Genomic DNA, 8150 nt, shown 5'->3' with positions numbered 1-8150 from the left:
TTGGGGATGTGTTGCAGGTCTTTGTATGCAGATGCTATGACGGATCTCTGAAGGTGTCATACGAGCATGTGGTGGCATTACCGACCACCTACGGCACAAACCTCGCTCGGTATGAGGATGTGGTGGCCTTGACGACCACCTATGGCACAACCTTGCTCGGTTTGAGGATGCGGTGATATTGGTGACCACCTACAGCACAACCTCGCTGGTTCTTGACCATAGGGCATGGCTTCGGCCAGGGTAAGTGACAGCAGCAGCTCAGAAGGCAACACATAACCCCAAACCTGGGCGTTTCAGCTGTCAAAAATGTTGTGGCATCTTGTCTCTTTTGCACACATCTGTATAAGCTGGGGTGGGTCATTTCAGGTTTGCACTTTGATTTTCCCTCCCTCTAAGAAGCCAGGGGGAAGTGTGCAGATTCAGTGGAAGTGAGGATTGCAGAGCATCCAGGGGGGATGCAGCCAGTGAGAAACGTGGCCAGCAGCCCCAACCAGTTGAATTTCAACAGTATTAAATTGTCAGGGCCTGAAGGAAAGGCAGCTCTTCTAAACTAAACCAACAGATGCTGTGTAAGCTTTAAACACTGTTAAATTAAAGAATTTGGTGTTCCTGGTGAACCTGTTCAGTGCTGAGAAGCTCTATAAACCATAGGCCATGTGCGGTGGTGAATAAATTCCCCATTCCCTTCACTGGGAAGCGTCCCAAGCAGGCAGCCTTGTATAGTTGTCTCACTGAAGATCAGCTCCCTGTCCACGTGCATCTCTCCTGATGGGGCTCTAGGGCAGCAGCTCTGTTTTGGAGGAGCAGGGGCGTACCACTTCGCCTTGGCTAGGGAGCTGTAGTGGGGGATGTCTGTAACTCACTGCATTTTCAGTAGCAGCTGAAATGCCGAGTTCTTCCCTCCTCTGAAACACGGAAACGTCACTAGACAAAGCCATAGAGATGAAGCAACTTCCTGACGTTCATACAGGGAGACAAGAGCAGAGGCAGGGATAGCCTGCAGAAACCATGTCTGCACCTGGATGCCGATCCTCCTCCCCCTGCCCCGCAGCAGAAGCAATTACACGGTCTGTCTGAACGGTACAGGAGCGACATTTTCTCTACAGCCTGGAGTTTATGTACTTCTGCTTGTAAAGTCATCCGGCAAACGTGGATCCTTGCTTAGCCGATCATTTCACTTTGCAGCATCGAAGCTTTGTGCTGGGGCAGAGCCAGCACCTTCGGTTTGGCTGAGCCCAGGGAGGGGACAGGCCTCCTTTCCAGAGAGGTACCCCTCAAATGGCTCTGGTATCCAGCGCATCCCTGATTGCAGGGGGGATTCTTGTGGCCTTGAAACATATTGTCCCCTTCAGAAATCAATGGCATCTTTCTGCTATGCCATACACATATACACATTTTAAACATATACAGAGAAAGAGAAGTTGGGTCTCCGGCTCCAACCTCCTGTTCACTATAAATAAAATAAAAAAGAAACATACCCCCAGCCTGGGGTGCTCTGTGCTTCCCTGAGCAGAGCAGCTTTCACCCTGGGTGCTGGGTTTTCCTTTGGTCTCAGGCGATAGCAGCAAGCTGGAAGTGATGCCAAATATGAGCTGGCTCTGAAGAGCAGAACAAGCCACGGCATGAACTACAGCCAGAGCAGACAGGGGAGGCGAAGGTGCTCACAAGCAGCAGAGCAGTTGATGTGGCCATTGAGGCCACCAGAGGGGACATCTTCAAGGCAGCTCTGCAAAGTTGCACTGAAATAAAAGCCCTGCCTTGCTCTGCCTTATGCCAAACCCATGCATGCACAGGTGATGCTGTTGACCTCTTTGAAGGATTTGCTGCCTTTCTGGGGGAAGGTTAAGCGGATCTGTTGGTCTCTGTTTGCAGAGATGCAGTCAAGGGGAGGTGCTTTTAGGGTCCAAATGCAGCTGACCACCTCCCAGGGGCAACGCCTGTGCATACAGAGGGGGTGTGAGTGGGACAGGACCTTGGCTTGTGGCTTTTTTTTTTTTCCCAAGGGTTTTAAATATGTTCTTTGAAAACCAATACTGAAGTGTAACCGCTCAGACCAGAGCATTTCATACGTGAAAGCTCAGCAACCTCAGCTTTTCAGCCCTCCTCAAGTGCAAGTACCGCCTCAATACAAGATGAAAGCCCTCTACTGGATCTGTTTTCTTCCCGCCCTCTCCTTGCAGGTTGGCATGGCAGGGCAGCATTGTGGGGATGGGTTTTGCTAGAGGAAAAATCCTCTCAGTTCCCACCAACCCGCTGCTTCTGAAGAAGGTGTCTGCCATGGGAATATACAGAGTCAGTACCAAAAAGAGGAACTCCCCCATTTTTTTCCTCTATCTCCTGCATTCCCTAGTATTGCTGGGAGAGAAATATTCATCCTCATCTGAGAGCTCTCTTCACACTGGGAGAGGTGAGTATGGAGCAGATTCCTCAGGATTATTTTAGCAAAGCTCTTTTTTTTTGTAGGTAGAAACATGGTTTTGTGCAGTTAGGCCCCTGGCACAGAAGCCTCCAGACTCCTGCTTCTCTAAGAAACAAAAATATTGTCAAGAAATCCCACTTTCTCTTCACCTTATTTAAACTTCTTTCACTGGGTTTGAGCCAGGGAGTTTTTAACTTCTGGTTCGGTATGGCAAGGCCAGAACTGCAATGTGCTCAATGTCAAAGTTACATAAAACTGCTCAGTCCCATACCAAAGAGTTTGTGGTCTTAAAGAATAATGTTCTGGGATAACGTTTGAGAAGTGGATTAGTGGACCCTGATGTGCCTTCATTTGCATTTTCCCCCTGAGCAACTCTGAAAGTGTTAAAAATGCTTTTTTTCCCCCTGATTTGATAGTACTTTAATTCTTAAATAATGGCTCAGGTCCTCAAGACTATTTATGTAGTCACCATCCAGCACACTCAGTGATGTAAGGCAGAAGAATACCCAGGAGCTTCTCTGATCCTCAGTTATTTAAATCCCAGCAGCGGATACCAGGGATGGACAGCCTGGACTCAGACACAGACTTCTCACACACATCCTTGTCCTGCCCCTTCCTTCCCTGAAAAGCCCTGCCCTGGTGGCCATCACCATACCTGGGGCTTTGTGTTTGCAAATAAGTGAAACCTTCAACCATGTGCTCCAGTGCAAGTCCCAGGAAAGGTCATCATCTTCTCCATGATGTACATGTGCTGTTTCCCTGGGACTCAGCCAGAGGAGGAGACTCTCCAAGCTCCCACCCCAACAGCAGACAAGCCAAATGAGTCAGGGACACAGCTTAGGGTGGCTTAAGAAGTTGCTGTATGTCAGCTGAACAGGGGTGGCTGTTGATGGCTGTGTGCTTTTAGCCTGGCCCCTTTCTTGGCTTCAACCACCAGCTGAAAAGGCTCCTGCCAAGGCTCAGAGCTCTGCAGCAAGAGGGGGAACCTTTGCAACCACTGCTCAGTTGTGTGGCTGATGCTTCATGCCTTCGCACAGCCCAGGGGACCCCCACAACATTGGTGTTACCAGGGACTTCTTGCATGACTGTACTTGTGTGTGGTATAATAAATCAGAGGATCCCCCAGATTACCTTGTGAATGTCGTGTATCTCCGCAGCTGCAGGAACAGTAATTTTGAGAAGGTTGCCTGGCCTCCCAAAATCTTGAGTAAATTTACATAGCACTCAAAATCTGCCCAGCTCAAAATCTTCTCAGTGGTAGAGTCACAGATATAGTCCAGATGCAAGCTGACTTCTTACACAGCTTGTCCAGCCCTATAGGTAGGCTATGGGCCATTTCTCCCGTATTGATGACACCCTAATATCCTGGGTTGGCTGTCGTTATTGGTTATGGGAGCAGAGGAAAGTAGCTCACTTCCAGCTTCTTTTTACATCTTTTGAGCTGTAGAAAGAATAACTGAGGCTAACTGGGGTCCCAGCGATCCCCATTTGGGAGCCACTGCCATGGGACATCAGAGCAGTGCCCCACCAGGCACCTGATAAGCAGCTTGACAGACAGGTCTGATCTGAAATGAGGACCAAAACAAGAAATACATGGGTGGAGAGGCAAAGATTTGCATGTATGTTTTGGAAGGGGAATGAAGCCACTGGCCCATCCTGCCTCCAGCAGCGACCAGCAAGGAAGGCAGGCTGATCTCCTGCCTTCCCTCCCCCTTGCCCACCCACATTCCCAGTCATTTCTGCCTGGGGAGAAGGAATGTGCTCTTGACCCTCTCTCAGTCCACCTTGCTCCCAGGAGGGGCGATTACAGATACCATTACTTTTGTAAGCAGCGCTGCAAACAAAAGGAGCCTGAAACTCTGGTAACAAGCTGGCTGTACTCTTTGAAGCTTAACATGAGAGACTTGAGCTACAATGGACTGTGGAGGCACAATAGTCAAACCATTTCATCTGACAATACGTAAATTTGTCTGTGCTGTGCCCTGCTGTTCCAGCGTTGCATAGACTTTAGCTACATAAGCCGCTCCAGCGTTGCCTCCGATTACAAAGTGCTTCCTCTGCTGCAATAGCCCTCCTGGCTTTCTTAGCGTGCCTTTATTACGGCAGCAACTCCAGTCCTGCTTTGCAGTGCCTTAGACCCCAGAGGAAGTTATTTAACTCTCATCCATCCTTTAAAAGCTTTGCAAATTCATCACGTTATGCACAGCTTCTCACTGCAGAAGAAAAGAAGTGGGTTTTTTAGCTTATTTCACTGGTAATAGCAGAAAATGGTCTATTGCAGCAAAGAATTTATCCAAATAAGCTGTGAGCTGTAGCTGTCCTGTAGATAACATCCAGCTCATTTTAGTGTCCTGGAAGCACTCTACAAGTATCCACTATTGGAGCATCATTGTGCTTTAGGCAAATGTGCTGCTTGAAGATAGCTGTCAGCAAAGACCACTGAACAACGGTTTCATTTTATATGTTCAAGCTGCTCCCTAAATGATTGACAACACCTGAAGTTAGTGGTCTGATTGTAGTAAAGTAGTTAGCGTGATAGTGGAAGAGCAGGACCCTTACCCTCTTGCACCCACTGAGCGTCCAGCAATGTTTAAGGACATAAAGTCACACATTACATCTAGGTTACTGCATTTATCAGCCTTCAATCATCATCCTTCCATCAGCTGGCTTTGTTGAAGTAATATCTTCAGTGTCCAGGTCACACCATGGGGGGTCCACAATGTAGTTACATACTACAGATACAGAAAACCTAAACAAATTGATTTTAAGTCTAACAGTATTTTTTATATTATTTCTGCTACAGCAAGTCCTGAAGAAACAAGCCCCTCATTACTAAGTGCTGCTTACCTCTGCCACATCTTTTCTTGATCCTGTAGAAGAGGCTCCAGGTCTTCAGAGACTCCCACACCTTACAGCCCTATCAACAATACAGAATCATAGAATTGTTTAGGTTGGAAAAGACCTTTAAGATCATCAAGTCCAACCATTAACCTAACCCTGCCATCCCACCACTAAATCATATTCTTAAACACCTCATCTACCTGTCTTTTAAATACCTCCAGGGATGGTGACTTTTTTTTTTTTAGAACACAAACACAGTCCCCCACTAGCACAAATTATGCAGTCAAGTTTCCTGTATTTGGGGAAATCACAGGGGTCAGCACACCCAGAGTACAGGGATAAGCCTTGCCCTGGGAAAACCACTTTCCTGATCATGGTGTTTCCCGTGCCAGGTAAGTATATTGAAGCCTTTCAAAGGCTTCTGCTTTTTGTTCACAAATAGTTATTTCAGGCAAAGTAGTTGAATACCTTTGTTACCTCGTGACTGTGGAACACATTTCAGGCTTTTAGGTCACTACTTCTTAACCTGATGCCCAGCTTCAACAACTGTTCCACTCCAGCACTTCCTCCTTCATCAGCCAGCCCCACAGCAGAAACCCACCCTCTCCTGCTCTACCTTTCCATAAGCCCCTGCTGTGCCTCAAAAAGCTTTACTGACCCTGACTGGCCTCACCTGAGCATCCCCACCCATGGGCCTGGGGCCCTATATAAGGTCAGCCTGGGGCTTCTCTTCTTTTCTAAACTGTGCTTGTAGGAAAACCCCTCTCTAGCTTAATATAGCCAGGCTGGCCTTAGATGCTGCTGCTTTCTAGACTCAGCCAAGCATGTCTGACCTGAGTACTTTCTCTAGACCTGATTTTGCCCTGTGGACTACCTTATCAGCTAGGCTTTAGATCTACCTCATCCTTGCAGAGGTGCCTGATACCTGGACCTGGGGTCTTTTACTGCTCTTCAGGTCCTCCAACCCCTAGTGGAGGTAAAACTTCCTTTGCTACTTGTTTTTCTATCTTAGTGTTAGCAGTTGACTGTTTGTCATTCTTGTTGGAGGTCTTCCACCATCCCAGTGGTTCCTGTGTGCTGTCTTTCCTGGAGCAGCACTGTTTGCTTATCCCAGTGTCTTCCCTTTGCAGCAGGAGCTGTGGTAGTGCTGGGCTGTCCCTTGCTTTGGCTCTGTGGGGCCTGCTGCCCCCCTCCCCCTCCACTGCACCCACACCTGGGCGGTGGGAGACACCCTGGGACTCATTTCCCAGGTGACCTCCTGCAGCCTAGTCCTGGCACCCTGTGCTGAACCTCCCGGGTGCTGTGAGAAGGTTGTGCATCCCACCCCAGACTTTACTCAGCTGAGCCGAGCATACGGGTGTTGGTAAGCTTGTCAGCTGCAATGGTGGGTATCTGCTACTGCTTGCTGAGTAATTTGTTGTTGCCTTCTCCTGAATAGATGCTCATTGGCCTCATGCTGGGGTAGCTGAACGGTTTGGGAAAGGAGCATGCTGTTAGCCAGGGTGTATCACAGCGCTGCTAGGTAGAGTTAAGTCGGGGGGGGGGGAAATTGCAACTACCCACAGGGTGTTGCCTTCCTCAGGAACCGTGAAGGATTTCTTCAGCTCTTCAAAATGTCTGGAGTTTTAGTACTTACAATCAGCAAAAATTGGAGTGGAATATCAACAGAGCACAGCTTTCAAAAACTCATTTTCTTTTTCCTTTCAAGCTGACAATAGGATTTTAAGAAAAACTTTGAATAATGGATACACTTTTGAATAATGGATGTTTCACAGCCAAAGTCCCTTGACTTTTCTCTCTGTGCCTGAATGAGAAGCCTTTTAATTGCACAACACGTGGAGAGGAGGTACAAAATGCTTTGTGTCTTGTGCTGCTGATTAACTGATGCGTACGCTCCCATTAAACATTCAGAGATGGATAAGTGTATCCCAGCCCGAAGCTGTATGTTATGCACATTGGTTTTTTTATCAGCTAAGGATCTGGCACAAGATGTTTTGCATTTTTCCTTGTCTCTGTCATGGCTGCTCATAATTTTCCTCTTTTTTTTTTTTTTTTTTTTTTTTTTTTTTGTGGGTTGGATCTTTCTCGCTTCTAGGGCGTTGTTCCACATGAAGAGCTTGCACCTTATTCATGCTCTGGGCTCATGCGATGTGGTGCGAGGTCACCTTGCGAAGCGAAGAATCCTCCTGAGCTTAGACCATGGAGCAAACTTTTAAATAGGATTTTCCAAAATAGCAGTGCTTATTGCAGGGGTTTTGCTGAGAGACAGTTGTATGGCATGAGACAGTTGTCCTGGTGTCTGTGCCAGGCTGGATGCTGTGCTATGGTGTGATGGTGAATCTGCAACGCAGGGAGGAATCAGAGCCCCCTGCAAATTAGCTGCGTGGGACATGGGGAGGGGAATTAGCCAGCACAGCAGTGGTACAGGTCTTCCCATCTCTTATTCTAGCACGCTGCTCTCTGTCCCCAGCACTGGCTCTTCTCCAAGTTAATTCAGCTGTCATGAAAGTTTAACTTTGCTGCAGAAGGGAAAAGACAAGTCGCTATGCCCCTGAAAAATGTAAAAGGTGGGTTTGGGGTCAACGTTGTTTTTTGTGCTCAATCTCTGTCCTCAGTTTCCCCAGTCCCTGGTGAGGTGCCCAGCATTTTGAGTGAGCCCAGATGGGCTCAGCCAAGCGAAACCCTGCTGTGTTAGTACTTCTCTAACTTTTGTCTGCACAAAAAGCCCTTAAAATGAGAAGCTATGATCCCATCAGCCCCCTGGTTTTCTTTCCAAGCACAAATCCAGTCCAGGGACTGAGCCTCAATGTATTAAACACTGCTGGTGGGGACCTGAGGCTCAGGTTATACAGAGAAACCCTGAGAGTTCAGAACAGTTTTAACTCTTGCC

The 8150-nt window shown here is 47.8% G+C and overlaps 1 non-coding gene across 1 annotated transcript; it reads right to left on the bottom strand.

Moving 5' to 3' along the window:
* Positions 1-5501: 5501 nt before the first annotated feature.
* LOC118452694 lies at positions 5502-5660 on the bottom strand. The gene has a single exon (XR_004842495.1). It is a non-coding gene; the product is annotated as a U1 spliceosomal RNA (small nuclear RNA).
* Between the last annotated feature and the right edge of the window lie 2490 nt (positions 5661-8150).

This window comes from Egretta garzetta, unplaced genomic scaffold (genome assembly GCF_000687185.1).
Source record: "Egretta garzetta isolate BGI_Z169 unplaced genomic scaffold, ASM68718v1 scaffold187, whole genome shotgun sequence".
Classification (NCBI taxonomy): Eukaryota; Metazoa; Chordata; class Aves; order Pelecaniformes; family Ardeidae; genus Egretta; species Egretta garzetta.
Note: the sequence above shows the minus strand (reverse complement) of the source record. Positions and strands in the feature narration are given on the sequence as shown.